We start from the raw sequence: 8,044 nt of genomic DNA on the forward strand, positions 1-8,044 counted from the left end.
AAAAATAGCCCCTTTCGGTTGAAGATGAATGTTTTGTCAAACGAGCTATATTTTGGCCTATGGTCTTTTGGCCTTCTCCATTAGAGATGGTATAAAATATGGTTTGATACTGTTCATTAAAAAATAGTTTCTTGCATGGCTATAGGACTAAACATGGCCATTTGGCCCCCTTATGGTTGGAGAAATGAGCTACGTTTAGCTCATGTCCAGATTATAGCCCTGTAAGAAATTATTTTTTTAATGAACAGTGTCAGACTATATCTATATACAATCTCTAACCGAAGGGGGGGCTATTTTTTTAGCCCCCTGAATAATATATTATTTTAAGTTTGTTATTTAATTTTATCGGTTAATTAAGTCAAATTACCATATTAAAATAAGGTTTCCAGACATATTTTGAGGTCCACTTGTCGCTAAATGTTGTTTTAAGTTTCATGTTATTAAATATTTTAATTATACTTGCATGCTACCAACTTAGACATTAAAATGAGGTAAGATAGTATGGAAAGGTGAAAAAGATGTGAGAAATTATGTAGAAATGACTTTAGGTATTTATAGGAAAAAATTAGAATTTTTAAGTTTTTTTCTTAAATTTTATCTTAAAAAAAAGGCTACATGACGTCAGCTAGCAGCACATATGAGCCCAACTTTCAAGACTGGTTGGCTGACTATGTTTGCCTATCCCTCTAGCCATTTGGCTGGTGGGTCCCAAAATTTTTTGGCCGAGCCTTCCACTGGAGATGAGCTTTGTGTCAAAACAGGTTATGTTTTGGCCTATAGCCATTTGGTCAGCTCGGCTAGAGATAGCCTTAGATTTCTCTCCACTTGTTAATGAGAGGTTTTAGATTCGATTATCGTCAAAGACGAAATTGAACCACATTATTGTTAGCCAATTGTGAGGCTTAGCTCTCCCATACCCTTTTAGTATAGATAATATCGTTTGTTCATGATGTTGTAGTGTTGGCCTTAACCACAAGGTCGGAGGTTCGAACCCTCCTTCTAGCGCCTACCGAGCACCGGCCAACGCTATACTGTCAAGGACCCAGAAGAGTTCCCCTCCGACCAGGAGGCCAATCACTACTCGACACGTGTCAAGATTAGAAGCCAATCAGAGCGCAGCACGTGTCGACATCAAGAACCAATCATAACATGACACATGTCAATGTGACAAAGCTACAAGTTTTTCTATAAATAGGGATCATTCCCCCACAATATTGCCTAATGCCATTTTGTGTTAAATCATTCACAAGAACTCACTAAATTGAGAGCTTGATCCTTTGTACTTGTGTAAGCCCTTCACTACTAATAAGAACTCCTCTACTCCGTGGACGTAGCCAATCTAGGTGAACCACGTACATCCTGTGTTTGCTTCTCTGTCTCTATTCATTTACGTACTTATCCTCACTAGTGACCGAAGCAACCAAGCGAAGGTCACAAAACCTGACACTTTCTGTTGTACCAAAGTCTTCGCTGATTTTGTGCATCAACATTTGGCGCCATCTGTGGGAAACGACACTTATTCCTACTCTCTTCAGCTGTGTCAAGCTGGTTTCTATCATTCGTACACTTTCTTTTGATCAGGCATCCTTCTCCAACATGGGAAGCGAAGGAAGCCACAACACACAGAATGACACCCCCCTTGCACATAGTGCGAAACAACGAAAGAAGGAAGGAAAACGAGTTCTTCTTCAAGCTAAAGTCGATGAGTTGGAAGCTCAGAACAACAAGATAGCAATGAGGAATGAGGTCCTCCAGGAGCAATATGAGAAGCTCTTCGAGACACTCCACGAAGCTAGGCAAGCTCAGACACGCGAGCTTGTTGCCCCCGTGGAAGTCAACCATCAACTGGGTGCCCTCCAACATGGAGGGTCACATGCATTCGACATAGATATCCCTGATAGGGAACAGATTACCCCTCGACTTGATAATCAACATGAGGCTTCTCTTAACCCAGTTGCTTCGACCCGAACCATGAGAAGTGGAGGGAGACACCTCTTTGCTGAAGGGGCAGAAGGATCGAAAGCCGTCTTTCGCGATTGTCGGGATTTCCTGAAGCAACGTCGAGAGAATTCCATCCATATAAGCTCAAAGATTAATGACCCAAGGATTTCTGAGAGACTCGGTCCCCTGCCACGGCCCAAGCCGGCCACCAATTTGGGGAAGGGGCAACAAGTCCTAGAGAGACATGAGGGTACAGGGGACTCAGAGGTGTTCCGACAGACATACCCTGGAAGCCAGTACAGCGAGTCCAGGGAAAAATCACATGCCTTTGATCAAACCTTCCTAATTCCAATAGGAGATGGAGATTTACGAAAGAAAGTTCCAGTGACACATAACTCCGCTCAGGACCCCCTTGTCCTACAACTTCTTGAGGAAGTAAACAAGTTGAAGGCTGAACGTCAGGCTGAAATACCTGACTGGAACCAACCCAGGTCTGGCCCTCTTATAAGGAGGATCCTCAACACCCCCCTTCAAGCAAAGACAAAGCAAAAGCTTGGCTTGCAACTTTATACTGGAAAAGAGGACCCGATTGAGCACCTTAACCTCTTTGAGTCCACCATGGCATACCGGATGCACACCGACGAAGAGCGATGTCTTCTCTTCCCCTCCACCCTCTCTGGTGGAGCTCTAAATTGGTATTGTCGTCTTACACCTGAGACGGTAAACTCATTTGAGGAATTGAGGAAACTATTTGTTTCCCAACACATTTTCCAAGTAAGCAACCCAGGATAAGAGGTTTGACTTCGGCTTCCGGTTGATTGTTCTCATTCTCCTTGTCTCTCATTCAACTGCCAGGATAAGGAGAAGCAAATGGATAAGAGATGATATGAGATACTTTTGCTTTTGAAGAAGTAACTTTCCACAGGCTTATTCTTGAACTGTGCTGGAGGGTTTTCTGGTGCCCTTCAGAGTATAAGGCCGACTCAAAAATTTGAGGGTCAAAACAAGTCCATCAAATCTAGAGTACGTTCGACCTTGATGATATGGGATACTTTTGCTGTTGACGGAATAATGAATGTGGTATGGAAAGGTGTCGTGCTGTAGTGATCTGTTTCAGCTCACCGTTGAACCTTCTGCTTCAATCTTTTGCATGGCAGAAGTGGTGTGCAACCTTTGCATTTAAATGGTCCTTCAGAACATTCCTTCATAGTGACTCATCCACGCTTGTCAGCTTCAGTGTAAAGAGCCAATATCTGATCAACTGTCATGAGGTATTTGCCGGTGGAATTCGTGACCTTGACAGCAGTTAAGGATGAGTACTCGAGAGCAATGCTAAGTAAGCAACCAGGCAAAGGCTCCAGGCAGTCAGTTCCAAATTGGAGGTTTGATTTCAGGTTCCGACTGACTGCTCTCTTTCTCCTTGTCCTGCAGGTGTGGACAAGGACAAAGACAAAGACAGGGAGAAAGCATGATATGGGATACTCTTGCTTTCGACCCTGATGATATGAGATACTCTTGTTCTTGGTGTGGCTTATTTGCTGAGGTATTATCGGGGGGAAATAAAGCTGAGTATTTCGAGAGGTTATGTTGAGGGTGCCTTTTCGAATGCGAGAAAGGGTTGAGCATTTTTGCAGGTTTGCCTGTCCGTTGAGGATGGAGGTCAATGTATATAGGGATTTCCCAATAACAAGTAGTAATGCTATTCCTTTACCCTTCTTGGTCACAGCAATGTAGTGGGACCTGCCAGCTTCACGTGTTTTAATTTTGTCAGAGCACTTTGAAAAAGTGGTATGTGGTATCTGGAAAGCTGATATTACGTGTGAAGATTACAGACAAGCTTTATCTAAGGAAATCTGGCTCTCGAAGTTCTGAGAGTTGTGCCTCTTCGGTTTTCGAACAAGCAATCCCGTCGAGGATCTGACTCTCGAGATTCGGAAAGCGGTGCTACTCCGGTTTTTGAGAAAGTAATTATGTTGGGAGTCTTTTCTCGAATGTGAGTAAAGGTTGGACGTTCTTGCCAACTTGTCTTGCCGCAAAACACGGAGGTCGACACACATAGGGACTTTCCAGTTGTCAAGCAGTGGTGCTGTTTCTTTACCCTTATGGGTAATAGTAGGGTAGCTGGAACTTCGAAATTCTCGTGCCTAAACTTTGTCAGAGATCTTTGACAAAGTTATATGTGGTAACCGAGGAGTTAATGGTGCATATGGAGAGCGGTGATTGAACAGTAAGATTCACGTGCTTTCTACTTCACCAGAAATCTTCGACAGAGTGCCCGTAATTTCTGCAAAGCTGATTGTGCATGTGACAGGTGCTGACGAGGCTGAAAAAGCAGGTGCTTCTTCGATTTCTGAGATCGGCCCTCGTGGTCTCTGAGCAGCCCAGCTTTTGAGAAAGCAAACGCCTCTTCGATTTCTGAGATCGACCGTCGTGGTCTCTGAGCAGCCCAGCTTTTGAGAAAGCAAACGCCTCTTCGATTTCTGAAGCTCCGTCGAGTACAGATTTTTATAGAGGCTGACATTAAGTTCCACAGCACACTTGAATCTCTACCAGTAGAAGCTCATTTCTTGCACTTCTAAGATCTTGATTTGTCTGACCTCTTCCTTCTTCAACACATTTGAAAATGTCTGGACCCTCCGACCGTCGTTTTGACTTGAACCTTGGAGAAGAGACAGCCACGCCTTCTCCAGACAACATATGGCGCCCATCCTTCATATCCCCTACTGGTCCTCTTACCGTTGGGGATTCTGTGATGAAGAATGATATGACCGCTGCAGTGGTGGCCAGGAACCTTCTCACTCCCAAAGATAACAGACTACTTTCCAAACGGTCTGATGAGTTGGCTGTTAAGGACTCTCTGGCTCTTAGTGTTCAGTGTGCAGGTTCTGTGTCTAATATGGCCCAACGCCTATTTGCTAGAACCCGCCAAGTTGAATCATTGGCTGCTGAAGTGATGAGTCTCAAACAGGAGATTAGAGGGCTCAAGCATGAGAATAAGCAGTTGCACCGGCTCGCCCATGACTATGCTACAAACATGAAGAGGAAGCTTGACCAGATGAAAGAATCTGATGGTAAGGTTTTACTTGATCATCAGCGGTTTGTGGGTTTGTTCCAAAGGCATTTATTGCCTTCGTCCTCTAGGGCTGTACCTGGTAATGAAGCTTCAAATGACGAACCTCCAATGCCTCCTCCTTCTGGGGTTTTGTCAAGTACTGAGGCTCCGGATAACCACCCTCCGGTGCTTTCTCTTTCTGGGGCTCTACCGACTGCTGAGACTTCCCCTAAGCAACTTTTGTGAAGGCTCCCTTTTGTTTGTTTATTTTGACTCATGTATATGTACATATTTGTGGCTTATCGAAAATATTAATAAATAAGCTTTGCTTCATTTCAACATATTGTGTTAAATACACCAAAGCCTTCTTCATAAAGTTTTTTGAATTTTTGCTTTTGTTGAAACCTGTATTGTTGAAGCTTTGTGAGTGAAGCATGTAGTTTGAGGTAGTGTTTCCTTAATTTCCCGAGTGAGGAAAACTTCTCAGTTGGAGACTTGAAAAATCCAAGTCACTGAGTGGTTGTGAGACTGCCGAGTATCAAGGTGCAGTAGCATATGGTGGGAGTCCCCCAAGTCTTCAGGCGAAGAGAGTTGCCGAATGAGGTGTCTCGCGTGTTACTAATTTGTCAAAGTAACGAATCCTTGTTTCGATGTCACACATTCGTATATGCTTTATCTAAAAATATTTCCAACTTTTGTGTGTTTGATGCTGCATGCTATTGACTAGACAAGATCAAGTGCAATTAGTAGCTTTTCTCTCTTTTTCATCTTTTCTTTGGTGGAATTGCTTTTCGTTTCCACTAATCAGCCTGAGTGGATGCAAGATAACACCTTTCTCTATAGCTCAGATTGCAAAGTCGTCTTCATGAAAGTTTTTCCTTATCTTGTGAACTACAACATATCCAAATTTGAGATCCATCGGAGTAGTACAACTTCAGAAATTCAAGTATGATGAGTAACTGTTCATCAATGTTCTGTTAATCCGTCAGACTTGTTGTGAGCTTCGAAACTCCATTTTCTCTTGTTCAGATCAACATACTTTCTTCATTGAAGTTGTTCCTTAACTTGTGAACTACAACATATCCAAATTTGAGGTCCCTCGGAGCAGTATAACTCCAGAAATCCAGGTATGATGAGTGACTGTTTATCATTTGTCTGTCAACCCGTCAGATTTGTTGTGAGCTTTGAAACTCTATTTTCTCTTGCTCAGATCAGCATGCTTTCTTCATTGAAGTTGTTCCTCAGCTTGTGATCTACAACATATCCAAATTTGAGATCCCTCGGAGCAGTATAACTCCAGAAATCCAGGTATGATGAATGACTGGTTATTATTTTTCTGTCAACCCGTCAGATTTGTTGTGAGCTTCGAAACTCCATTTTCTCTTGTTCAGATCGGTATGCTTTCTTCATTGAAGTTGTTCCTCAGCTCGTGAACTACAACATATCCAAATTTGAGATCCCTCGGAGCAGTATAACGCCAGAAATCCAGGTATGATGAATGACTGGTTAGTATTTTTCTGTCAACCCGTCAGATTTGTTGTGAGCTTCGAAACTTCATTTTCTATTGTTCAGATCAGCATGCTTTCTTCATTGAAGTTGGTCCTCATCGTCTCTTTCATAACATATCAAAAATTCAGAATGAACTAATGGTTAAATATTTCCAGATCTTCGAAACATCACAGCAGCTTCGAAATCTGCAAGAATCCGACTGTCATGTTTGGAGCTTCAACACTTTAATTTCCGTCGCTCAAACAGAAATGGTTCCTTCTTGAAAGTTGTTCATATGCTCAAAAACTATAGGGTGTCCAAAATTCAGCTCCATTGGAGAAGAGCAGAGGTTGCAGAAATTTGATAGATGAAAGGAGGCGGAAGAGGGAGAGAGAGAAAAAGTCTCTTGGGTTGGATTTCTATTTTGGGGCAGATTCCAATTTTTGTAGCACCTTCATTGATGAATTGCTTGTACTTTTGTCCATTATGAAACTTGGGACTTTGGCTTGTTGTTGGATCTATTATAATATGTTTGGGAACATATATAAGTGAATAAATAAGAAGGAAGATTTTGGGCCCTTGTGAGTGTAAAACAAAAAATGTTTATGTTTACCCAAGTGTTTTTGTACAAGTTCAAGGGCATCTTGGGTTTTGTGAACAAAATTTGTTTATTTGGAGCAAGGTTTTGTGTTGAAGCTTTGTAGGTGAAGCTTTGGTGTTGAAGCTTTGTAGGTGAAGCTTTGTAGATGAAGCTTTGTAGATGAAGCTTTGTAGATGAAGCTTTCTAGGTGAAGCTTTGATGGTGAAGCTTTGTAGATGAAGCTTTCTGGGTTAAGCTTTTTGGAGGTGAAGTTTTTTTTTTGGGTGAAGCTTTTTTAGGTGAAGCTTTTTGGTTGAAACTTTTTGGATGAAGCTTTGTGGGTGAAGTTTTGGAGGTGAAGCTTTTCAGGTGAAGCTTTGTGGGTGAAGCTTTTTTAGGTGAAGCTTTTTGGGTGAAGCTTTTTGGAGGTGAAGTTTTTTTTGGGTGAAGCTTTTTTAGGTGAAGTTTTTTGGGTGAAACTTTTTGGATGAAGCTTTTTGGGTGAAGTTTTGGAGGTGAAGCTTTTCGGGTGAAGCTTTTTGGATGAAGCTGTTTTTTTTTTTTTTTTTTTTTTTTTTTTTTTTTTTTGGCGCTTGACACGGTCTTCATTTGCTTGTTTTGTAGTGACTGTGGAAGACGGATTGCTTTCTGATTGAGAAGGGTTCCGGCATCGCTTTGCACCATCTTCATGTGGGTAATATAGGAACTTCCTTATGTTTTGATCATGCATGTAGTGATAGAATTTGTTTCTTCTTATTGTAGATGTCAGAGCCTGGAAGTTCTAGTGATGAGGGCTCTTCTAGCTTTAGCTCTAAGTCTGAGTCTGCAATGTCGGAGTCTTCAGGGTCTTTGTTAGAGTCCTGTACTAGAGAAACATTGGATGATCTTCCCAACCGTCAAACTTTAGCTATTGCTAGTTCTTCCTCCATGGCGTTGGGTGAGGGGGTTTCTCTTGATATGTCTTTGCCTCGGCGGAGGCATGG

General features: G+C 42.2%; 1 long non-coding RNA gene across 2 annotated transcripts; it reads left to right on the forward strand.

Annotated features, from left to right (window-relative positions):
* The first annotated feature begins 5,606 nt into the window (after positions 1 to 5,606).
* Positions 5,607 to 7,059, forward strand: LOC139197895 (uncharacterized). Of its 2 annotated transcripts, XR_011583272.1 has the most exons (4): positions 5,607 to 6,120; positions 6,204 to 6,301; positions 6,385 to 6,482; positions 6,658 to 7,059. It is a non-coding gene; the product is annotated as an uncharacterized lncRNA (long non-coding RNA). The 2 variants fall into 2 exon arrangements; XR_011583273.1 differs by lacking the exon at positions 6,385 to 6,482.
* Positions 7,060 to 8,044: the final 985 nt, after the last annotated feature.

This window comes from Malus domestica, chromosome 07 (assembly GCF_042453785.1).
Source record: "Malus domestica chromosome 07, GDT2T_hap1".
NCBI lineage: Eukaryota > Viridiplantae > Streptophyta > Magnoliopsida > Rosales > Rosaceae > Malus > Malus domestica.